The sequence below is a fragment of the Pseudorasbora parva genome, chromosome 13, assembly GCF_024679245.1.
Source record: "Pseudorasbora parva isolate DD20220531a chromosome 13, ASM2467924v1, whole genome shotgun sequence".
NCBI classification, from domain to species: domain Eukaryota; kingdom Metazoa; phylum Chordata; class Actinopteri; order Cypriniformes; family Gobionidae; genus Pseudorasbora; species Pseudorasbora parva.
The window spans coordinates 38,293,627-38,320,810 of NC_090184.1; the positions used below are offsets into that span (position 1 = coordinate 38,293,627).

Genomic DNA, 27,184 nt, shown 5'->3' on the forward strand with positions numbered 1-27,184 from the left:
ACTAATTAATATTTCCAAGGATACAGTCAGAATAGTTTTTACTTATTTATGATTCCTTGATGAATGAAACGTTTTTGAAATAGAACATTTTTGTACAATGTAAAAGTTTTAACTGTCACTTTTTAACAATTTATTACATTCTAGCAGAATAAAATTGCATTCATTCTTTCTTTTAAAAAATCTTTTGGAATGGTATATTAACAAATTTTAGAGGAAAAATGTGTTACATTTTTATGAAAATAATTCATGAAAAAGAGCAGTTTTTATTTATTTATAAAAACCGATGATGACAGAAAATTCAGTTGAAAATAAAACATTCTGCAGAAAATATATATATTTTTTACTTGGTGAAACTAATATTTCTGTCATGACAACTCTCTGAGATATTGAGTGGTAAGAGATTGGCATGGATATGGCAATATTAATGTATTTTGTTTAGTTTTTGGCGGAATAGATACCAAGTACCGAGACTTGCTACTGCCAGTACATTCACTGACATTACTGTGAGCATGTGGCCTAGAAATCTAGACGCACCCTAGCGGCAGCAAATTTAATCTGCCCGCGAGTGTCGTCTAGCAACTCTCAATACCCTTCTGAGCTGTATTCGCCTAACTTTTGCGTGGCCAATCACATCGTGTATAGAGTCGGTGGGCGGGGCCATAATGGCGGCAGCCGAGTTGCGCTTGCGTGCTTCTAGTAAACACAGAAACTGGCGAACGGCGGCGGTCTTTCGAATCAGCTTTGACCGCGACTCTGGAAGACTTGGAGTGAAACTTTTCTCTGAGAAAAGAACAAAGAACTGCACTGAAGTCATTCTTAAAAAGGGAAGATGTGTTCAGAGTTTTGCCGACCGGATACGTGAATGTTTAATCTGTCAACAAGCTCCGTTTCACCTTCGTTGCTCTGGTTGGTGTAGCGCTATCCTATCGCGTGCAGAGGGAGTTTGAACCGTTTATCCCGCCCCTCGGATTGAGCCCTGTCTATGGTGAGTTTCCAGACCAAACATCTTGATGTGGGTCTGGCTTGTCAGGCTAGTGAGCATGTAAGCAGAGGTGGACAGTAACTAAGTACATTTACTTGAGTACTGTGCTTAAGTACACTTTTTGTGTATCTGTACTGTTATTTTTTCTGGAAACTTATGACTTTTACTTCTCTACATTTGAAAGACAAATATCGTACTTTTTACTCCACTACATTTCTATCTAGGTTGAAAGTCGTTTCTGTAGCAGCTCTGAAAGTCGGAGGATGAATTTTTCCATCTTTAAAAGTTTTTTTGTTGTTGTTGTTTCAGACAGTCTGTCAGGAATCACTCTTATAGGATCACATACATTTTCCCAACTTTTTTTGAACACTGATCAGTTCATAGCAAAATGGAAGAAGACAGTTCTTAGGCTCATTCAGCCTTAAAGTGACAGCAGCTTTGTAAAGAGCTTTGTAACTTATATACAAATGTTTAAATTAGTGAGTCATATGCTAGTACATCAGATGGAGCATCACTGAATTACTTAAACCATGATGGCAGTGTGCATTTATACAACAATAATAAAATAATGCATTGGAATAAAAAAGGAAATTTACTTTAATACTTAAGTACTTTTGAAAACAAATACTTCTGTACTTTTACTTATAAGTAAAAATCAGTTTTTACAACTTTCACTTGTAACGGAGTAATATTTGACCAGTAGTACTTTTACTTTTACTTAAGTAATAGAGTTGTGTACTTTGTCCACCTCTGCATGTAAGACATGCTGCTACTAAAGCACATGACATAACCCCGTTTCTGACTGCTAACAGCAAACCACCCGTATTTAAACAGCAACCAATCTGCTGCGTTTTGTAGATAACAATATAATCGCTACCAAATATGACCTATCTATCAGCCTGCACCATAGTTTCATGGCAGAACTTGATATTTAGACATGATCTTTGCAAACAGGCCACCCACAGTAATTATGCAAATGAATTATCAGAAATATATTTAGTTTTTAAAAATTGCATTAACTAAGGTGCTCAAAAATCTGAGGGGGCATGAATGACTGTGACACTTCTGCCCATGTATGTGGTATTTTAAAGAATTTTGGGTGGGGTTGTGAGAAATGTGCAAAATGTGCATAATGAGCATGTGGGGGAAAAGGACTGCAACTATGTGTGTGAGACATGCACAAAAAAGCTGTGCACACGGCTCCTGAAGCTTGGCTCTCTTTACCAGATAACAGAATTCACCCGTGGGCTATGCTCCACCCAAGACAACTATATTACAACTCACCGTTTCATTAAAGAGAGAGAAAAGATCATCACACAAATAAAAAAGAAAGGCACAAACACATAAAAATGATCACATGCTGATGCATGTAAAAATGACAGAGCACAATGAAATTCCACACCTGAAAATGCACACATCAAAACTCATCTGTCACCACAGGCATGCAAGCGAACGATAACATTGAAAGTCAATAAGATTGAGCTACTGACAGCTCTGCTTCAAAACTTTTGTTTCATGGTGCTAAGCTAATGTCCCATACCTCTAATAAGTACAACACACTAATATTAGCCACTAATTTGCCTAGTTTTTATTCATACTGAATTATTTTAGTGACATGCTTTTTTTGGATATTAACTTTCATGTAGTGTGTAATATACTGTACACTATATTGCCAAGAGATATTGGGTATCCCTCTAAAGCATTGAATTCATGTGTTCCAATCACTTCCATGTCCACAGGTGCTTAAAAATCAAGGACCTAGGCATGCAGGAAATTTCTACAAACATTTGTGAAAGAATGAGTCGCTCTCTAGCCTAGAAATCTAGATGTGTGAAGTATGACATCTAGACGCACCCTAGCGGCAGCAAATCTAATCTGCCGCGAGTGTCGTCTAGCAGCTCTCAATACACATCTGAGCTATAAAAGCTAAACTCTGGTCAGGCCAATCACATTGTGTCTTGAGTCGGTGGGCGGGGCTTAACATAATGACGACGGCCGAGTTGCGTTTGTGTGCTTCTAGTAAACACAGAAACTGGCGAACGGCGGTCTTTCGAATCAGCTCTGACCACGACTCTGGAAGACTTGGAGTTAAGCTTTTCTCTGAGAAAAGAACGGCACTGAAGTCATTCTTAAAAAGGGAAGATGTGTTCAGAGTTTAGCCGACCGGATACGGCGAATGTTTAATCTATCAACAAGCTCTGTTTCACCTTCGTTGCTCTGGTTGGTGGTAGCGCTATCCTATCGCGTGCAGAGGGAGTTTGAACCGTTTATCCCGCTCCTCGGATTGAGCCCTGTCAATGCTGAGTTTCCAGACCAAACATCTTGATGTGGGTCTGGCTTATCAGGCTATATTTTCTGCACTCTGAAAGCAAAACCACTTTGGATGCACTACTAAAGGATGAGGACTCACACTCAGATTGATACGGTAAAATCGACACCATTGTTACTTTTTGTATCACTGTGTATTAGGTGCCGAGGAAGCCTCCAGAGGTGAAATTCAGATACGGTGGAAGTTTAGCTTCCGACACTCACTTCTGAATGCTTTATCGAATTGTTTCAGACACTGTGGGAAAGAGGTGATGCTGCAATGTATATTATAAGAACATTAAAGTCTTTTTTGATATTGGATTCATGTAAACCTATTGCAGGAGACCTCCAAAACAAAATTAAGAACCTTTAAAATAATAGCATAATAGTGCACTTTAAATATAACTGAAATCTGTTTATTTACAATGAGTCAGGAATACAGTTTCTGTTGGCAGTTCGTGCAGGTTTTGGAACAGAGCTGTTCACATCCATGTTTACACGACACAGTTTGATTTCCAAGAATATTAAGGATGCTGTTTGGTTTATTTTAATTAATTTATTCTCAATTTCAATGCCAAGAAAACTTGCATAAAAGTAAAAAAAAAAAAACTTAATTTGGAAAGAGTCACACCTGGGGGTGAGGTGAGGCGAATAGATGTTTCAAGGGCGTTTACGTGACATTCAGCCGGGAACAAGAGCAAGTTGTACCAAAATTAAAGTTTGTCACATGCTAGCACAGATCCCTGAGTACATGATGAGAAGTTGCACAGGTCGAGTTTTATATGCCAGATCAAAACAAACTGTGTGTGTTGCTCAATGCACCACAGGATAGATCATGGTGCCAATGAAAAAACCACAGTCACAAAGCAGATCACATCTATGATGAGTTATGGCATTGTGCACAATGACGCACACACAACTGGCTCATCAGCACTCTTACTATCATACAGATTCCTATTGTGACAAACAAGAAAACGAGAAGAAAGAAATTGTTTGAAATGTTACCATCAAAGCAAATCAACCTGCCTAGAGGGCTACTGTAAAATTAATGAACACACCTCGTACAGTGATGTCTGTTTAAAGTTACCATAAATGTTCTATTAAATCATCAAAATAGGAGGAATTTTATATATATATATATATATATATATATATATATATATATATATATATATATATATATATATATATATATATATATGAAAATAGGAGGAATATATTATATATATATATATATATATATATATATATATATGAAAATAGGAGGAATATATATATATATATATATATATATATAGAGAGAGAGAGAGAGAGAGAGAGAGAGAGAGCGAGAGAGAGAGAGAGTGAGTGAGTGAGTGAGAGAGAGAGAGAGAGAGAGAAAAAGAGAGAGAGAGAGAGAGAGAGAGAGAGAGAGAGAGAGAGAGAGAGAGAGAGAGAGAGAGAGAGAGAGAGAGAGAGAGAGAGAGATTTTAAATAATTGAAATATGAGGGAAGAACAAAACACTAAACATGGTTAAGGTATTTATCTGAAAATACCAAAAGGCAAAAAGGTAATACAGTAACGTTTTATTTTACTTAAAATAAAATAAAAATTATATATATATATATATATATATATATATATATATATATATATATATATATATATATATATATATATATATATATATATATATATATATATACATACATTGACTACAACATACGATAAATACATAAAATAAAAATAATAATAATACAAAACAAAATAAATAAAAATAAAATCTAATAAAATAAATGAAAAACAAAACAAAAAATCTAATACAAAAAAGAGATTCACACAGACCTAATAAATATTAGTTTAATATATATTTTTAATTATATTTAGAAATTAATATTGTTTTCAAATTATTACAACTTTATAAATTATACAATTAATAATAATGATATAATATAATCACACTGAGTATAAAATAATTAAATTTACAACTGTCATTTTGTGACAACAAGCCCCAAAAGTGTGCACTAAATGGTCAACATTGAATAAGATAAACTTTAAATTTTAATAAAAAATTGAATGAATAAATCAACAAAATGCAACATTCAAAAACATTGTGATTACTAAATTCTATTAATAATAGATTCGTTATACACTGTTGCAATATTCAGAAAATAGAAACAACCCTCTGTCTCTTAATTAGTAACACACACTATTTTAGTTCACCAGTATAATCAGTAAGCCACACGTTTGTGTATAAAATATCAACACTGCACTGTGACCTCTCGCTCTTTTCATTGGCTCATAACCAATACGGATTCTGCGTAACCGTACCAGCATGTAAACATAAGCCGTGCAGGGCCGTTTCTAGCCTTTCTGGCACCCTAGGCGAGATTCATATGTTGCACCCCCCCCCCCCCCCCCCCCCCCCCTTTTTTTTTTTTTAAACTTCAACTTATTAAGTAAATATGACTTCCTTATTTCATGGGCATATTGTACATGCATTAATCGAATAATGTAGCTAGGTTTATTATCTCTGAGATCACAGATGTTGGGGGGTTCGGGGGCATGCTCCCCCGAGAAAAATTTGATTTCTATGATCTACATATGTGTATTTTAAGATGTTCTGAAGACCAAAAAATTAGATAACAATAGCTTGAAAACCATGTCACTCGGCGCCGCTGCGGATTGAAGAACACAGTGACACAAAGACTAAAAGACGGGATGAAGCCGTAGCCGAAGCCTTGCGCCAGTTTCATGTTTTAAAGGTTAATCACATATTTTTTTAGGGGGGGCTGATGCATAAGTTCATAAAAAAGGGCCTAGTGACGCCCATGGTTATGACAGTATTAGCCTACTTGATCAATTTACACTAAACAGCTATCTCTGATGTAAAAAAAAAATGATTCAAATGAACTGCTGTAATGTTCTGCACCTGAAATGAGCATGGCGTGTGGTCCGTCCAGTACTAATATTCAGTGTAATGTTTTGCTCAACGTTATGATAGAGGGACCAGCTTAGTAGAGAACAAGTAACCAATAAGTAGGCTATACCTGTATATTTCGCTTTCTTTTTACGATACTGAGCCCCTGATGGCTTTGACCTTTTCATGATGATGAAACTAAAGCACGCTGTAACGAGTAGAAATATAGTGTGGCCCCTTTAAGAGTTGCGCGCGCTCCCTGCAAACGAAGTCTGCATTTTGTGTATGTGCGCACTGAGTCTTGAGCTCCCATGTGTGGGGATTATTTTCTGTTTTCTGTTGCTAACAGTTATTTTGTTTTATTAAGTAATGCTGTGGATGGAAAGGGAGTTTGTGATGAGAGTTCAGCGGGGAATAAAGTGCGATCTGTTTGATGTTAATCGCCTCCGTGTTTGCATCCACTCCAGTTACATTAAGTGAGCTATCCGCATTTTTCACTCGGACACAAGCGTTACAACGCCACGGATGACGACGTTCCCTGCCGCCCTCTACATGGTCTCATTTCATTACAGCAGCTCCACTATCACCATGGCGACTTCACTCCAATAATCGCAACTAATCATAGTGCCTTGAAATAGCAAAAGTACGAAATATTAATAATAAAATATATATGAAATAACTAAAAAATCTTGTTGGGGCGGGGGCTCATTGACGCCCCCCAGCTGTTGGCGCCCTAGGCGACTGCCTAGTTTGCCTATGACTAGAAACGGCACTGAAGCCGTGTACGGTAAAAAAGCCAAAGAGACACATGCTCACTGTTTACATCCAAGCACCTCTACTCACTCAACAGCCCAGCCGACACTTACAGAGAAATTCACTGGAAGTCATAGCCCAGCGGTTATCTCTCACACGCCACGCTTTTTCCTCTCTTTCTGTGTTACAGGTTCCAGAGAAGCAAGAGAAAGTTATGAGAAATGAGAAGAGGGCTGGGAGGGGAGATATAACGGCGCTATATTTCTGCTGTACTGGCCATGTGTACGCTTCAGGCGTCTGGTATACCTGTGCAGCATTTCAATGGAAACGCATGGGGCCTCAGTTGTCGTCTGTTGAAAGGATTACACACTCGCCACAGTCTGGTGCAAAACAACTTGAAACTGCTTTCATTCAGAGGAAGACCTCAAAAACATTTTCCCTTCGATCTGTAGTGCAACAGCCAAGGTTACTGATAACACGGAGAGACATTCCTGGAAAATGTCAAAACCCCTATTACAATTTACCCAGGCTAGAGTAACAACCTTTCTTCACCTCTACCTTTCCTCTTATTTGACTTTTTTCAGTATAGCCTTTGTTCCGGAAGTATTTATTCTCATTCATTTTCTCCATTCTGATTTAAAGCATCAAAATGAATCACACAATTTTTAATTCTTAAAATTGTCTTACTTTATTAATTGACTAATTAAATAATGGGCATCGACTTAAAAAACTTCAAAATAAACTTAATTTATATTCATATTTATTATATTATAATAATATTCAGATAGTTTGGGGTTGGTTTTTGAAAGAAATCTCTTTGATCAAATAATTGAATGGTTAAAACAACCATTTCCTATTTGAATACACTATAAAAAAGTAAATAAATAAATAAATAAATATATTAGCACATAAAATGTATATATATAAAAAAACGCCAGCTGTGGTTGCTAGAACTTTACCGTAAAAATGCGGTATCAACATTTTAGGATTTACAGATTTAAGTAAAATTTACAGTAAATAACCGTTTTTCATTAACTGAAATTATGTTAAATTACCAACCTATTGATTAATTTACATAATTGATTAGATAAAACAGTCGAATAAACAGTTAACGAAAATACATCAGATGTGAAGTGGCACACAGGGAATTCTTGGAGTGTCAACGTACATTTTTTCACTCTAAATTACACGACTTGTTCTTTTTCACTTTCGCTTTCAAAAACTGTAAATATAATGCTATTTTACTGTAAAATGACATTAAATGTAAGGTTAGATCTATTGCAGTTATTTAGTGTATATAGTACGGAAACTTTCTGTTTTTTTAACCGTAGCATTTTTGTCTTTTACCGTTAAAACCACAATCATTTTTTACAGTGCTGTCATTTATTTCTGTGACAAAGCTGATTTTTTTTAGCATGATTACTCCAGTCAGAAATCATTCTAATATGCTGCACAAGAAAAGTGCATATTTTTGTGGAAACCATGATACACATTTTCAAGATTCTTTGATGAAAAGAAAACTCAGAAGAACAACATTTATTTGAAAGAGTAATGCAAGAAATGTATTTTTTTTTACAGTCACTTTTGATCAGTCTAATGCATCCTTGCAGAATAAAATTATTAATTTAGTTAAACACTTTTTTTGAATGGTATACATAAGTAACCAGATTCAATTAGGTGGTGATGCAGATTATGATTACCTAAGCACATAAATAAAAAATGGAGAATTCTACAGAAGAGTAAATCATCAGCTTACACATGATGGTAGGTGTCAGTAGGTGATGATGGTTTAAAAGTTTGTTATCACTAAAAATCTGTTTCTCTGTGGAGAAAACGAGTGGCTCCAGAACCCTACTGTTGCTCTATAGTCTTGTTTCTCACCTCTCCTCACACTCTATTACTCTCAAATGCCGTCAGCACAGAGGCACAGCAGTGGCAGTGGAGACTTCTTAGAAACCATTGGTAGGTGATCCATTAAAATCTGGAGTCATGGGCTGGAACCGCTAACATTCTTTCTGAAAGAGATCACTTTTCCCATGGTGTCCTTCACCACTCTTTTCTGCTCTCCCTCCCTCTCTCCAGGCTTTCTTCTGACCCTGCACAGCTGTCTCCACAGCCAAACTTTAGATAAGTTTTTTTCCCTCCTCTATGAAATATGCAGTCTGAGTCACTGTCTCTGAATTCCAAGGTTTGGTGGAGCAGGACACACGCCAAGCTCTGGTTTTGGGTGTTGCCCAAGTACATTACCGTAAGGGACTAATTAGCGGGTTTGGTTCATCTCTGCTATGCAGTACATTTCCATGTCACATTCTTAATATATTGAATATATTATTAAGAATGTTAAAGATGGAAGTCATAATGTTTTCTTTTATCTTAATAGCTATACAATAAAGAGAAAATAACACTTCAGTCATTCGAAAAACAAATGCACAAATTACTGTTCTACTGTTTAAAAGTTAATTGTTTTGGGACAGAAATTAAACTTTTATTCCGCAAGGATGCATTAAATTGATCAAAAGCGTCAGTAAAGCCATTTATAATGGTATAAAAGCTTTCTATTTCAGATAAAGTTCTTTTGATCAGTTCTTATTTAGATAAAGTTCTCATCAATCAAAGAATCCTAAAACAATTTACACAAATGTTTCTTGAGCAGCAATTCAGTGTATTAGAATGATTTCTGAAGGATCATGTAACACTGAAGACTGGAGTAATGATCCTGAAAATTCAGCTTTGATCGCAGGTTGAGTAAGAACGTTTATATTTAACCGCTGCGTCTTTCAAGTTAATGCACAGAAATGAATGCATTTGCCCTGTTTATGCAGACCTTTTGGGCTACTTCACCTAGATAATGTAAGGAAAATCTGCATTAATATGGATGCATATACACAAACTTGTGTTGGCACCCCTGCTGCTGCCAAAACAGCCCTGACCCACCAAGGCATGGACTCCAATAGCCCGCTAAAGGTATGCTGTGGTATCTGGCACCAAGAAGTTAGCAGCAGATCCTTTAAAGGGGGGGTGAAATGCTGTTTCATGCATACTGAGCTTTTTACACTGTTAAAGACTTGGATTCCCATCCTAAACATAGACAAAGTTTCAAAAACTCTCAAAAGTTGGACGTTTGATGGAGTATTTCTGTGTCAAAAATACTCCTTCCGGTTTCTCACAAGTTTCGGAGAGTTTTTTTCGAGTATGGGTCCGCTTGACGTTAATAGAGCGGAAGGTCCTTGTATGGGCCGTACGGGCTCTTCTCCCGGAAGGGTGCGCGCGCACGTGACTAGAGAGAGAGAGGAAATGCACGCCCCATCAACAATGCTCTCAGCTGCAGATCCACTCGTCCGTGAACACTTCTGTCGTTATAGTCCGCGCCGCGCTCCACTTTATTCCTATGGGTGACATTAAGCGACTTCAATGCTTCAGCACAGCATTCCGGGAAGGCAGCGCTGCATTTGAACCGATTTGAACGCAGAAATGACGGGAAGCTTCACAACATCGCGGATCTCCACGGTCACTGCTGTCACAGGACTTCACCAAATCATACCAAATAAGTGTTTTTGACGGAGCGGTCCCAGCGATAAAGGTTCATAAACATCAGTAAACGACACGATCGCGTGCTTTATCTGTTCGAGTGACAGGCCACTAAATACAGTACATACCACAGAGACGGACGTCCTGATGTTGCTGTTTCTCCTGTTCAGTTTATTTCAACCTCCGGATCTGATTCTGGATCATATCTGTATTAGCTGAGATCGATAGCCATGGGTTTCTCCACGCTTGAGGACGTCACCTCTTTGTGTGTGCTCGTCATTCTTTAGCTCCGCCCACACGATACGCCTCCAGGCACTCGTTTTTTTCCGGAAAGACACGGTACAGCCTATATTTCTTTTATAAATATAATAAAACTAAAGACTTTTCGGCGATATGAAGGATGCAATACTACTCTATAGGTACTCAAGATTGACATGAGATTGACTGAAACTGAGTGTTTCCTCCTCACGTGCATCAATGAGCCTTAGCCACCCATGACCCTGTCACCGGTTCACCGCTGTTCCTTCCTTGGACCACTTTTGGTAGATACTGACCACTGCAGACCGGAAACACCCCACAAGAGCTGCAGTTTTGGAGATGCTCTGACCCTGTCGTCTAGCCATCATAATTTGCCCCTTTTCAAACTCACTAAAATCTTAATCTTGCCCCTTTTTTTCCTGCTCCTAACACATTAACTTTGAGGACAAAATGTTCACTTGCTGCCTAATATATCCCACCCACTAATAGGAGCCGTGATGAAGAGATAATCAGTGTTATTCACCTCACCTGTCAGTGGTCATAATTTTATGCCTGATTGGTGTGCATTGCAAGACAATGCATAAAACCAATATGCTGACACATGTGCATCTTTGTCCTGTTTACATTTACCATATACTAATTTAATTCAATTAATGTTATATGCATATTTCTTTGTTCTTGCAGAGTATGTTTCAAGCTTTAGTTTTGGGTCCAAATCTTAGCTAGTTGCTTATTAGGATGCCTATACTGTAACTAGGATAAAGACCAGATATCAGATACATACCTGATTTAAAACCACATATGGAGTATAGTCCAAATCGGATGGTGTAAAATCTCATCTCATAAGCATTTTTGCTGTTTCCACACATGCAACAAGATCCAATCAATGCCACAAGTCAGGGAGAAAAAAACCTGAGTTGAGTGACTGCGTGCGGCCACTGTGACTGCAGATATTTATGTTTGCTGTGATTTTCACAATGAAAATCAAAATGTATTCGTATAATTTTTATTAATAATCCAAATAATTACCATGCAAAACGCAAGATGGTCAGTACAAACAACATTTATTCTAATTGGAAATAAGCCTGCACTATCATTTTATCCTCATTACATTTTTCTTTTAAGTAAAACCCTAATGAAATCTATGAAAAATGTGTCAATTGATGCACACTAGTATTTAGTAGTTTTGTACATGCTTTTGAAAGACCGGGGAAGGTCACGCAACCTGTCCATGTTGACACCAAGTGACAATTTTTCAAAGGTCAAAAGTGCACCTCGCAGCTTTTGTTGTCAGCAACAACATTAAGCAAAGGGTTTTTCCTTATACTAAAAGTATATGTCTATTTATTTTGCCATATGTACGATGTGTTTGGTAGTATTGTATTATTTGCATTCACAGTATCTTGTGTCCTTGCACACCTGATATACAAAGGATTTGTATAAGTCGCTGTTTCAGGCAGCACAGTTTCATATGGAGGGACAGGAAATGGGCCAAACATCATCAAGCTTTCGAGTAACCTAAAATAGCTTCTTATTGGCTTCCCTGTGGTCACCTCACTGGGATTTCTGTCTTGATCTCTTGCTGCTAAAGTGCCCTATAGAAAGATCCCGCGGTGCGTCCGCTGGGTATTTAAGAGCCTTTCTATCTCTCTCAATTTCTCCTTCTCTAAAATGCTTTACCGATACATCAACATTTCCATCAGTGCAAAGAAAGAGGTTGAATCATCAGCAGAGATCTCGGGAGGTTCTCAGAAGGCTTGTCCTCAGATCGGGGTTATCTAGTCAGCCTAAACCACACGGCAGCACCTAACCTCATCCTGTTTCTCACACATCGAAGAGAGGCTCACCACATTTCATAACTGCAAACACTTTCAAAACAAAAACACCAGCAACATCGAGTTTCAGGTTGAGCCATTAGCAGCTTTGTGATGGTGTGCAAGGGGCAAACAGTCAAGACAACAAGCAGACAAACAACCTGTTTACGGAGGCGACGCGGCGGGACCTGGGAGGATTTTACACTGAAATGTGACAGAGTGAATAATGTTACTCAGCGTCTGATTTCCTGTTTTCCTAATTGATGCCTCATTACACACGAGAGTCAATATTTATCATGCCACAGTTGGAATCATTTGTAAGGATCTGAAATCATAGCAGAGAAGCTGTGGGAAATGTTATTGATGAGTTTGTAAAAACAGCCTGACCTGGCAGTAAGGTGAAAGCCAACGAACTGCAGACTCCTGCGATTTTATTGGCAAACGCCTGGAATGTGCTCAGGGCAAGCAGCCAGGCCGCATTAACAGACGGACTGCTGACTTCCCAGAATACCACCACTCTGCAAGTCCATTCCGGAAACGGCTCTCGCTCTATATCTGTGATGGGGATGAATTAAGTGCCGTGATGTGGTTTTGCCTGTATCACTCACTCCTCCTTCAAAAGCCTACATATCTATCCGTCCCTCCAGAGCTTTGAGAGTTTTGATGCCAGATTTGTAGTGCTCTTAGAGGAGGAAAGAGACCCCAGAACTCTAATGGGCCGGAGCAAACCACGCGCCACATTCTCAAAGTTGCATCTGAAAAAATGAAATACTAGCAGTATCGTAACTGAAAGCAAGTGGGAATTGTATATAAAAGAGTGTATTAGGTGGAATGAATGCTATGCATGAAGACACACTTTTTCGCTAAAAGCTCAATACAAGCTTCCTTTATTCTCCCATAGCAACCCAGCAAATAAATAGCTATCATTTCACCATCTCAGTTAACTATAGTCCTAATATAGTCTATCTATGAGGAACTTACTTCTAGCCAAAATAACCTTAAATTTGGTTCCATGTCATTTTTGCCAAAATAATATGGACACATGGCCAAAATAACTTTATTAAAAGATGTATGATATTCCATCATGTAAGCAAAGTCAAGAGTTTTTACAAGGTGTTCGGATTCATTTCTTTGACATGTTCAAGATAACTATTCTTGGGCTATGGTTAGACATCTATTACGTTATCACTGACAGCCCAAATGTTGCCCTGTTTTAGCCAAGAAGGCAAGGCTGTGATTGGACGGCTATTATTTTAAACGCAAAATTGCTTGCTATGGAAGTAGCAAAGTCTAATAATAGTTGATCACTAGTTTATACATTTTTAAAAAAAACATTTAATTTAGAAAACAACATTACAGCTATGGTAGGCATTGTTTGCTATCATTGAGAGCAATCAATAACAGAAGTGTCAAAATATTGAAAAAATGATAATATTATACTTTCAATGATTTGCACTCTCACACATTCTGAATGTGGAGATATACAATGTGTGTCTGTACTGTGTATATACACAGTATATGATGTGTGTGTGTATATATATATATATATATATATATATATATATATATATATATATATATATGTGTGTGTGTTTATATATGTATGTTCATCTATATTGCTTTTATGTTTGTTCATCTCTTTCCTCTTATATTATGCAGTTTTTCTTGTTTTCCGTAAAATTGATAAAATAAAATAAATGTATAGAGCCTATATCTTCTTTCTATAAGTCTCAGGGACCATTTACATGACAGCTTTCAACTAAAAATGTAAAACTTTATATGCATTCTGGCTGTTTATTTACACGACAATGGCATTTTGGGGGTCTGAAAATGCTAACATTTAAAAATGGGTTTCAAAGTGGAAGTTTTACAGTTATCATCTCTGTATAAACTACAAAAAGCAAATTTGTAAAAAAAAAACGGTGACACTGTGCGCATGCATATTACAATATGCATGTTCCGTATATAGGCACATTTTTACTTAACTACTGGCCTGGCATGCATAACATGGCATTTCTTATTGCGGATCCGTGTGAACAGACAGAGTTTTGACAATGGTGTTTTCTGTATGCGAAAAAAAAATAGGGAAAACGGTTCAGTTTTTAGTACATCGTTATGTAAATGTACCAGGTCCAAAAATGTTCGTCCAATCATCGCATTAGGTCTGAATGCAATGATAGGATGTTCTAGCCTAGAAATCTAGACGCACCCTAGTGGCAGCAAATCTAATCTGCCGCGAGTGTCGTCTAGCTGCTCTCAATACCCTTCTGAACTGTAAACGCCAAACTCTGGGCGGGCCAATCACATCGTGTATAGAGTCGGTGGGCGGGGCTTAACATAATGACGACGGCCGAGTTGCATTTGCGTGCTTCTAATAAACACAGAAACTGGCGAAAGGCGGCGGTCTTTCGAATCAGCTTTGACCGCAACTCTAGAAGACTTGGAGTTAAGCTTTTCTCTGAGAAAAGAACAATGAACGGCACTGAAGTCATTCTTAAGAAGGGAAGATGTGTTCGGAGTTTTGCCGACCGGATACGGCTAAAGTTTAATCTTTCAACTAGCTCTGCTTCACCTTCGTTGCTCTGGTTGGTTGTAGCGCTATCCTATCGCGTGCAGAGGGAGTTTGAACCGTTTATCCCGCTCCTCGGATTGAGCCCTGTCAATGCTGAGTTTCCAGACCAAACATCTTGATGTTGGTCTGGCTTGTCAGGCTATATTTTCTGCACTCTGAAAGCAAAACCACTTTGGATGCACTACTAAAGGATGAGGACTCGCACTCAGATTGATACGGTAAAATCGACACCATTGTTACTTTTTGTATCACTGTGTATTAGGTGCCGAGGAAGCCTCCAGAGGTCAAATTCAGATACGGTGGAAGTTTAGCTTCCGACACTCACTTCTGAATGCTTTATCGAATCGTTTCAGACACTGTGGGGAAAGAGGTGATGCTGCAATGTATATTATAAGAACATTAAAGTCTTTTTTGATATTGGATTCATGTAAACCTATTGCAGAAGACCTCCAAAACAAAATTAAGAAGTTGAAAGACAACCGTTTATCCGCCCCTCGGATTGAGCCCTGTCAATGGTGAGTTTTCAGACCAAACATCTTGATATGGGTCTTGTCAGGCTAAGGATGTTCTATACCTGCCTGTCAACCTTTATTCGCATACCTCAACCTCCACACACCTACTCGTACACACAGCACACGTAATCACCACGTTCCTTGAAATTATGCAGAGTTGTAGACAGTCACAGAGTGCCGCAAACAGCAGCCACCTTTCCACCTGAACCAAAACAACAAGCTTATTCTGTGTTCCTACCATGTCATAATTACAAGACCTCAACCTGTGACGTTCTACTGAGCTGTTTATGCATTGCTATGGCAACACTATCAATGGCTAAATTAATTTCAGGTGGTACAAGTCAGAGCTTATGTTCATTATTTTTTTAATGTTATGTACTTTTAGACATGAGGTCATTTAATTCCGCCTCTCATGACACTTTGCAGACTCTGCTCTGGTTGTGTGAGTTCATGTGTTTTGAAGACGCTCTGAAGGGAGGGTGGGATCTCATGCTTTCAAAGCTTGCTTGCTATTAGCCCCTCCGAAATGACCTACCCTAGCTTTAAAAATATCACATTTATTAAGAAAATTGTGTGCCAAATTGTGGCAACGGATGGAAATGTTGACAGGATTTGGTTGGGATCCTGATTGCCTTCTGGCGGTTACATTATGGAGAAAGTATGTGCAGGTGGAGGAGCTCAGCCAAATGAAATCACAGAGATTCCTTCCCCCTCGTCCAGCCAGATTCATTCTGCAGCAGACAGAAGGAACGGGATGAGCTGTACGGCCTCTGCCACACACAAACACCCAGCTGCTCCCCTCTCACAACTCGCTTGTGATTCAGCGCAGGAGTGAGACACTGTCTGGTGGTTTAGGACTGCGTCTGCTCCTCATGACATGCTCATACATTCTGCCAGGCGGGGAGGAAAAAGAAGAAAAACAGTGATGAGACACATGATGAATGTAGGACAGGAAGGCCACAGCCAGACAGAGTCTTAGACAGCCTTAAACCACTTTTGCAAATGCAGAGATTTGTTGCGTGTAGGTGAAAGACCACAAGTGTTTGGCATGCAGACAGGTCGTAGATGTTCGGCTTTTGTAAAAGATTTCAATTAAACCTTACATATTACATATTCATTCTCTGTCACGCCCTCCCGGCAACATTCAAACAAATACACGCTGTAATCAAAAACATGTGTCCGTGAAGATTGGGAAAAAGACGGCAAGTTAAAACTCATCCAGAATTCATCCAGCTTTGGATCCGGGCCCGGTGTAACAGAAAGCGGCCCGGCCATGAAGGTATCAGTGTCTACATGAGCTCAGGTTGTTTTCTTCCAAGGCCTTCCCTCTCATGAACCCCAGACTCACGCATTTGTGGGAGAATTGGCAGCTGTTTGAGAGACTGTCTGCCTTTGTGAAATGCTGCGGAGCACATTCCACTGCGTCTGTGGTCAGACAGTTGTTTTTATCAGTATTTGGAGGATGAATGGTGGTGGATGGGGTTGTTTGGGTGCCTGGATTTGCCGGATCAGTAAATAGGGGAAGGTTGGGACATCAGGCACCCTGCTAACACTTCTGACTGCCTCAGTCCGCCTGACATCACAGGCAGAGGCGCCACTGACGTCGAGGGTGGTGAAATCTGGCAGAAGAGAAAATAACTCGAATTACTTGCATTCTAGACCTCTTTTATTTTGGCAAAACAAATATTTGCGGTGCACTTAGCAAGTACGACGGCAAGCTGCTGGCTATTTTTGTGCACCGAGAAACATTGCAACAGGTCAAAAAAAAATGTGTTAAGAGAAAAACAAAAAAACAAAACAGGTAAGTCGTATCAGAACAAGAATGTAAAATAAGTATAAAACAAACACATGACCGTGAGAAATGCACTATACAGATTAACTTACTGCACTTTGGAAAACAATCACAGCATGTTTCAGATGATTAAAAAAGACAAAAAATGATTGTGATATATATTTATAAAAATACAGTAAGGTCACAGCACAAAACAACATGAATGCAGTTCACTTTGGAGTTTGATGCATTTTTAATTTCCCTCTGTAGTCTCTTGCAAAACAAATATTTGTAGTGTGCTAAGTTTGTGGCTTAGAAAGCAAGCTATTTGCTATTTTTGTGCATCCTGCACTTTGAAGTAATTATTCTTTATTTTAGAGCAAATATCTGTGCTGTAATAATTGTGATACAGCATGAAGCTCGTTTCCACCACAGAATAAAACATTTAAAAAGCAATTGCGACTTTTTATCTCACTTTTTTTTTTTCTCGCAATTGCGATATCCTGTGATAAAGTTGCAATCGTGTGTTGTAAAGTCACAATTGTGCAATTCTTACTTTATATCTGTCACGGTTGGTGACCCAGGACCAGGCTGAAGACTCAGAAGATCACAATCAAACAAACTTTAATCTGAACTTTACAGGAACATGCAGACAGGCAACGGAAACACTACCGTACATAACAGTGACTAGACAAAGCCTTAGTGACCTTAAAGAGGAACTCAAATAGCAGACAATTAACTAAACAAAGCTGAAGATAACAAAACTACAAGGGTAACCTAGAATTCTAACTGACTTTATATCTCATAAATTTGACTTTATATCACACAATTGCAATTATACATAAAAAGTCGCAATTATCTTTTAAAATGTTTTATGTGGGACAAACAAGCTTCCCGGGGATACACTCCAAAACAACCTTTTCTAGAAAGTTTAAGAACACTTTAAATACAATATAAATGTAGGCCTAATTATTCACTTGCAAAACAAATATCTGTTCTAGGAAGCTACTTGCGTTTGTATGCAAGTTAACTAATGCTCAAGTTTCAAAAACAAACTTTATTTAATACATGTGATGTGTTTATGCTATATGCTTTATGCTATGTTTATATTATAATCAATCTCTAATTTATTGTGGCGGGGTCACTCTCCTAAGCCGAACAGCATCTGAACTTCAGTTACCTCTGAGGTAATAGCAACACCACAGGATTTAATGCACTCCTATCCTCTCTAGAGTTCCAACCAAAATAGCACTCAAGCAAATGGGTATTGCTTACAACAACGTTAACCCTTACACTGACAGTGTCAGAGCTCAAAATGGATCAGACGAAACACGGTTGTCTCTGGTTCTCAAACAGCTAATTATCTTTGTGCTTCTCCTTTCAATTCTCAGGCGATAGCAGTAGGCCACACACACACACACACACACAGCGAGAGTCTTACAGTGACCCATTTTCTGCTAACCTCAATCTTCTGCGCAAAAACACCAATGCACACTACTTTTTTTTTCAAGAGGTCACTGAGCAATGATTAAAGCTGGGACCAGATTGATGAAATGACTTTGTTGTGTAATATCACTTAACCTGGAATTAATGCAACCTTTTAAGAGATCAACAAGTGAATAAATAATAATGATGATAATAATATAAAAGAATAACCCAATTGAGCAAGTGTAAAATTACCTTTTAACATACAATACATACAGTGAGATCTCAAAGGAAATGTCAAAATATCACAAGTCAATGAAACATTCACAATTATGTTCCTCTTTATGTATTCCTCATTACACCCACACCCCCACACACACACGTCTGATTCGCTATCTTTGTGGGGACTCCCCAGACTTAATGGTTTTTGTACTGTACAAACTGTATATTCTATCCCCTTACACCACCCCTACCCCAAAAATAATCTCATTCTATATGACTTATAAGCTTTTTAGGTATTTGGTCTTGGTGGAATAAAGTTGCTATAATGCTGCTGCTGGTTATTGCTGCTGCAGCTCTAAAGTACGTATGGAACTTGCTACTGCCAAGACATGCGGCTGTGAGCAAGTAAGACATGCTGCTGCTGCACAATATAGCACACATGAATTACCCATAGCAGATATACAGGTGGAGCTGGGGAAGGAGGAGGGTTTCTGAACGCACACTGCAACTGCTACAACAAATGCTGACCAAGTACTTGAAGGCTGAGCAGCGAGCTCACTGGCTACTGATATCACAGGAACCAATCAGCTAGGCCCTATAAATGATGTGATGGCAAGAAGATTGAGTTAAGGACCTGCGCCACCTAGAGTTTTACCAGTCAAAAGTTAAAAAATTAAGAAAATTAAGATTGTTTTAATGTTTTTTAAGTGTATGCATATATAGCGTTCATGTGAGATTGTTTCAGTGAAACTCATTACTCTTAGCCCCTCCTTACACAATTATATACAGCCCACCCCCCACTACACACACACACACACACACACACACACACGCTGTGCCCACGATGCTGCATAAATCATATATGGTGGGTTCACATGGATCTTGGCAGCTACCACCTGCTTTGGCTCTGCTTTGAGCAGATCTTGCCCATTTCCCATAGATCCTTTAAAAGCATATAGAGTCCCCTTTAAGAGCACCAAGTGTGTCAAATTAATTTACGCCCTCCATTTCGTGCCCTTTAACTCTTGCCAAATAAAAGCAATCACAGTGAGCTCATTGTGACGCCTGCGGTGTCATTTCATGTTCTTCATATTCTGAATATACGGTCAAAGAAACTGCAATGTGTTCTCCAAATTCAGAAACCTTCAGGCTCTTCTAAAAGAAAGATTTTCTGACCAGAGGAGAACTAAGATGCTTCAGGGCTGAGTGTTTGATTCAAACTTTACTGTTTCCCAGCCCCCATCCTGAGCGCAGTCTGCAGGTCTCATATGGGTACTATTTGGCTGTCAGAATGTGCAGTTATTCTGCACAGCAGGTTCTTATGAAAGACTCTACCTGCTGGTGAGATATTATGCATGCCAATAGGAACTGAGTGTTCTATGCATATACAGATTCATGGTTTAAAATTCAGTTTTTGATATTACATTTTAATACAGAACATTTATAATTCACTACAGGTGCAGACTATGCGTGTTTGTTCATTTTGCAAAAAGACAAACCACTGGGGTCAGTAGAAGGCCATACATAGCATGATAGTATCCCATAATCCCCCCCCCCCCCAAAAAAAAAAAAAATTATGATCACATAAAAATGAATTACATTATTTTTTCCATGAAGGGGTTATGTAATCCCATAGCGGTATTTGCCCTGAAAGAGCAGTTATATCACTATAAACCAGAGCTATTGTTGTCATACATACATTAGACCCTATGTTTTTATATTCCATGTATATACTGTGTTTTGCAGTAATGTACTATATTACTGATTTATGGTGCAGCTTTAGAATATCCAGAGTCCAGAATACGGTTTGAGACCTATTATGATACGATGGATGGAACGACAGACAAACAGCAGACAGACAGATGGACGCACCTAAGCCAAGAATCACTATTACTATTGTTCATACTTAAAATGGTTGACCTCTTTGCAACTTAACAGAAAGACCCTGGCAACCACCCACAACACCCACCTCATATTTTCTTCAGAAGAACTACAGTGCAATAATAAATGGCCCCAGTGTTAAAATGTGCCCTCATTAACCCAGTTACACAAATCACCCAGCAGCACCGATCTACGATTACAAACGACTTCCTTCAACTGAATCACATGGTCAATATCTTGACCATGTGATTGAAAAACTGTTCTGAAACAACAGGCATGGAACAACCGGTCTTCTCACCTCAAAAGACCGGCTGTTGCACTCAGTGGCCGATCTATCTGACAGACATCCTCCTCCTCCCACACCAGTTCTGTTCTGTTCTGTTCTGGCACACTGCACCTCTAATCGGGGTTAAATTAAGCGTCAGCTCTGCCGTGCCATATACCAGCCACTTTGAGCATCCTCAGCTCTCCTGAGACTCAATGAAAGCTTAAAGTGAAATGCAGGCAAGTTTGTTGGCAGATTATGACCCTATACCATCTGCAACCTTTTGAGATCAAAGCATGCCACTGATGAATAATGCATATCAGTGCTTGTGCAACCTATAAGGATGCATGAGGATACAATAAGTGGTTCCAAAAGCACCACATGCAAGTAAAAATGCATCCAGGCTGTGGTGGTTTCCATTGAAGTACCTAATGCACAAAATAATGGATGGAGAAATCTGAAATGGCGAATTTGATGCAAAGTTAATGAAATCCAGCCCAGTTTGACCAATAAAACCCATGCAATATTTATAGTACATGCAAGTCCACCTGACCTGTCCATGATATCTTGTTTTATGTACAGTATCCATAACATAACATGTGTTGAGGTTTAAGTCAGATGCTTGCTCTCATGCATGATTGTGCACAGATGGCAGGTTGCATGTGAGGTAGCGGTGCATGCTTTGTTAAATAAAACAGATCAGATGTGCATTCATACATACTGGCAACAAAACAAACACGCCATGACTACCAATAGTCACCTGATGTGGTTTCCTGGAAATATTGTGCCAGTGAGCGCGTGTCTCTTGCATTGATGAGAGCGCAGGTGCCAGTATCTCTCTAGGGACCCTTTCTGGAATGGTTTCTCTAATTATACATGCTTCACCATTAAAGCCCAAAACATGATCCATATAGCCATATACTAGACACAACCTGGCCTGAAAAATGAAGAGAATTTGCGGTTTTAAAATCCCAGCTGAGTTCATATGTTGAAATCCTAAATAGTGATACGCCATGCCAATTAAAGGGATAGTTCACCCAAAAATTCTGTCCCCATTTACTCAACCTCAAGTTTTATGGGTAATATGATGACAGAATTATTATTATTATTATTGACTGAACAATCCCTTTAATGTGATATTTGGGCTTTGATAGATTATTTGATAAACGTTGATTATTATGTATAGCTTATATTATTATTCAGATGTAAATGCATTTGAAAAAATGAGATATTTTTTTGATTTAGCTCCATGACATCTTTTAAAGTACTTTAGCCGCGTTTCGACCACAGGAACTTTGGGTGGTACTCGGTGTGTTTAGACCACAGGAACCAGGGTCTAAATGAAGTTCCGGGTAAATATGTCCCCCTCCAAACGGCCCTGCTCGCGAGGTAGTACTTTTTCAAAGTTCAGGAACTTTCAAGGACGGGACTTGGGCGCTGAACATTCTGATTGGTTGAGCTCACGCAGCATTTTATTTCAACCGGCATTTTTAAAAGTCTTTTGCGAGGTTCGTTCTGCGTTCAGTAAAATCAGTCTTGCTCTCTGTCTGATGGCGGGCGTTCTTCTCAGAACATCTCACGTGCAATGTCCGTAATAGCTGATAATAATATACATTGTCATTTAAAATCTAGCTTTACAAGCTTTCTGAATATGCTGCTGAATCTGCATATAGTGCTCTTTTCTGTCGTTGTTAACTTGTAGGTTTACCTCTTTAGTAAACCTATACATAACCAGCAAAAGCAGCACAGCTTGAATCTCTTCCATACTCGTTATTAATTTTTTACAGTCTATTTTTTGTATAACGACCTGACCGATTACTTTTAAGTGTGCGTCCTTACATGACGTGACAGCGCGCCGCGCTCATGTTGACAAGAGAGAAAAGCTAATTTTTCTGAGGGGTAAGCTTTTTATTTCGTAAGTTATGAAGATAATGTTGGAATAATGACACAGCGTATATTGCCCCAGTCAGTTTTTACTTTAACTGCATCTGACAGAAGATTTTTTTTTTTTCTGAGATGATTATTACACTTTACAACAAATAAATAGCTTATTATATAATACTGTATTAGTCCTGGTGGCCGTTAAGAGTTGCTATGGCTACAGTTAACACATTCCAGCTGCTGGAGAAAACAGCGTTGACATTTTTGATGGGGCAGACAAAATGATTGCGATTGAAAGTCATCACATGTAAACACCAGATCGCTTTAGATAACGTCTTATGTAAACAATACAACTAATTTGCCTAATCTTCTCGGAACTTTATTTAGCGGTGGAAACGCAGACAGTTGCAGGTCTGGGGGGGAGAAAAGTTCCTGTAAAAAAGTTCCTGGTACAAATTGTTCCGGGTAATTTTGGTGGAAACGGGGCTTTTGAGATACTGTATATTGGTACTATACTATCCACACAGTTCTCTAGGTATGGACATTGGCATCGACTAATGCAAAACCATAATGGCCAACCACTACTAGCTGAAGAGTTTGACTTGGAGACTGACTATCATAATTCTGCTAAACAGAGAGAAAGATTTATGGGTGTTTCTGTCAGTTGTGCTAACAGGTTCTGTTTTTTTCTTACATAAAATGACAAGTTGTTCTAGAGTTGGATTAGGGCAGTGGTTCTCAAACCTGTCCTGGAGGACCACCAGCCCTGCACATTTTGTATAGCTGTGTCTCATTTCAGAAGGCTGCGTCCTCCGGAGGTCGCATTTGAAGGCTGCATACGTCATAAGGCCGTCTCATTACAAAAAAGTGAGTAGGACACTTCAAATGTGACCTTCGAATGGCGTCCTTCTTTCAGAGGATTTCGGAGTGTGCATGAGGTGTAGCCTTCGCGGCTGGAGATAACCCACAATTCTTTGCGTCGCTGTTAACAGCCATCATATATATATTTTTATATTATATGAAAAAACTGCACCACTGCCAGATATACATGCGAGCGTAGGCATGGTGTTTAAAATGTAAGTTCAAGCTTGTTTTTATTTTTAAGCTCTATTACCTCAAACAGATAGTTGTGGTTAACAGGATTACAACGCTTTAGTGCTTTTTAAACGTTTATAACAGTATATTGCTGTCAAGACAAGAAACATTTCATTGTAATTTTCAAGTTATAAATAATTTTCATTCATATAAACTGGCATGAGAGCGCAACGAGGCTGAATGTGTTGGCATAGCAACGAGATACTTCCTGCCTGTGTGTCCTACGTCTCGTTTAATTCTGATTGAGGACACTTCGAATACTGCATCCTACACAGGACGTGTCCTCCGGAGTATGCAGCCTTCGAAATTTAACGAAATGAGACACAGCTTAAGTCTCCCTCATCTAACATACCTGATTCAACTCATCAGCTCATTAGTAGAGACTGCAAGACCTGAAATGGGTGTGTCAGATATAGGAAGACATAAAAAATGTGCAGGGCTGGTGTTCCTCCAGGACAGGTTTAAGAACCACTGGATTAGGGTGTTCCACAACCTTCCCCTGTCTAAGATGTTGTTCCACAGAGCAGATGACCATGCTGTCAAGATAAAAAATAAAATAAAAAAAAAGAAGTAAATTTCTAAATGACTACTATTGATTCCTGCATCCTAAAATCAGTTAAAATATTCTACGTAGCTTTCTAAATTCAATATTTACATTTACATTTTACATTTAATCATTTAGCAGACGCTTTTATCCAAAGCGACTTACAAAAAAAGGGTAGAGCAATAGAAGCAACGAAACAAACAAAGCCAACAACCTGTAAGAGCTGTAAGAAATCTCAATTAATTAGCACAGTACACAACTTTTTTTTTTTTTTTTTTTTTTTTTTTTTTTTATAGCCAGCTACAACAAATAGTCACGTACGGAAAATACAGAACACAGGATTTGGATAGCTAAGATAAGATAACAACCCATTAGGACTAAGGCTGATGCCCCAACTGTTGTCGTTAATGCGGATTCAGTGGCCCAATGGGTTGGTTTTGTATGGCATTCTAGCTAAACGCGCAGCAATAGCCATCGACAGCAAAAACTCACGTACACAAAATACAGAACACTGGGTTTTGGTAGCTATGATAACTATGTAACATACCCGCCTGAAGGCACAAATCCGGATGAGACGTAGATATGATCAGTAAGTGCTATTCTGTATTGGTCAAGTGCAATAGGAAAAGTGCAATTGGAAAAGATGTGTCTTAAGATTTTTTTTAAAAATGGCTACAGACTCGGCAGCACGAATTGAGATCGGCAGGTCATTCCACCAGGTGGGAACGGTCCAGGAAAATGTCCGTGAGAGCGATTTCATGCCTCTTTGGGAAGGAACCACGAGGCGCCGCTCATTCGCAGAACGCAAGCTTCTGGAGGGTGTGTAAGTCTGAACAATTGAGTTTAGGTATAATGGTGCAGAACCAGTGGTTGTTTTGTAGGCGAGAACTAGAGCCTTGAATTTGATGCGAGCAGCCATTGGCAACCAGTGCAGTTTGATGAAGAGAGGCGTAACATGCGTTCTCTTCAGCTCATTAAAGACCACTCTCGCCGCTGCATTCTGGATCAGCTGCAAGGGTTTGATAGTGCATGCTGGAAGCCCAGCCAGAAGAGCATTACAATAATCCAGTCTGGAGAGAACAAGAGCTTGAACCAGGAGTTGTGCAGCCTGTTCTGATAGGAAGGGTCTAATCTTTCTAATGTTGTATAAAGCAAATCTGCAGGACCGGGTTGTTGCAGTAATGTGGTCAGTGAAGTTTAACTGGTCATCAATCACAACTCCAAGGTTCCTGGCTGTCCTTGATGGAGTTATGGTCGATGAACCAAGCTGAATGGAGAAATTTTGATGAAGTGCTGGGTTGGTTGAGAAAACAAGTAATTCTGTCTTTGCAAGATTGAGTTTAAGATGATTCTCTTTCATCCAGTCAGAAATGTCTGTCAGACAGGCAGCGATACGAACACTGACTGTAGGATCATCTGGTTGAAATGAGAAGTAGAGTTGAGTGTCATCAGCATAGCAGTGATAGGAAAAGCCATGTTTCTGAATGACGGAACCTAATGATGACATGTAGATGGAGAAGAGAAGTGGTCCAAGGACTGAGCCCTGGGGAACCCCAGTAGCTAGATGATGTGACTTAGACACTACACCTCTCCATGACACCCTGTAGGACCTACCAGAGAGGTAAGACCTGAACCACTGGAGTGCAGTTCCTGAGATACCCATCGTCTTAAGTGTTGACAGGAGGATCTGGTGGTTAACTGTGTCAAAAGCAGCAGACAGATCCAGCAGAATGAGCACTGAGGATTTGGAAGCTGCTTTTGCCAGTCTCAGTGCCTCAGTTACCGAGAGCAAGGCAGTCTCAGTCGAATGGCCGCTTTTGAAGCCGGATTGGTTGTTGTCTAGGAGGTTGTCCCTTTCAAGAAACATAGAGAGTTGATTGAACACAACTCGCTCAAGGGTCTTTGCAATGAAAGGCAGAAGGGATACCGGTCGGTAGTTTTCTAAAAGTGCTGGATTCAGAGAGGGTTTCTTAAGCAGTGGGGTTACCCGAGCCTGCTTAAATGCTGTGGGAAAGGTTCCCGTATGAAGAGAAGTGTTGACAATGTGAGTGAGTGCAGGAGTGATTGAAGAAGAAATGGCCTGAAGGAGGTGAGTGGGTATAGGATCAAGTGGACAGGTAGTAGGGTGATTGGAAAGGATGAGTTTAGAAATATCTGCCTCGGAGAGCGGAGAGAAGGATGGAAGCGTGTTCGTGTTAGTTGTTGAGATGTGCTTGTCAGTTTGTGATGAGGAGAACTGTTTGCTGATGAGGGATGTTTTGTTTGTAAAAAATGATGCAAAGTCATCAGCTGTAAGAGTTGATGAAGGAGGGGGAGGAGGAGGACAAAGGAGAGAGGAGAATGTTTTAAAGAGTTTGCGAGAGTCAGAGCATTTGTTGATTTTGTTGTGGTAGTATGTTGTTTTAGCAGTGGAGACATTTGTAGAGAAAGAAGAGAGAAGCGACTGATACAAGGTAAGGTCAGTATAGTTTTTA

General features: G+C 39.1%; 1 long non-coding RNA gene across 1 annotated transcript in view; it reads right to left on the bottom strand.

Moving 5' to 3' along the window:
- Positions 1 to 15,596: 15,596 nt before the first annotated feature.
- Positions 15,597 to 27,184, bottom strand: part of LOC137039110 (uncharacterized) — a 104,944-nt gene continuing 93,356 nt past the window's right edge. Inside the window, exon 3 of the long non-coding RNA XR_010897591.1 lies at positions 15,597 to 17,245. This is a non-coding gene — a long non-coding RNA (uncharacterized lncRNA). The remainder of the gene's footprint in view (positions 17,246 to 27,184) is intronic.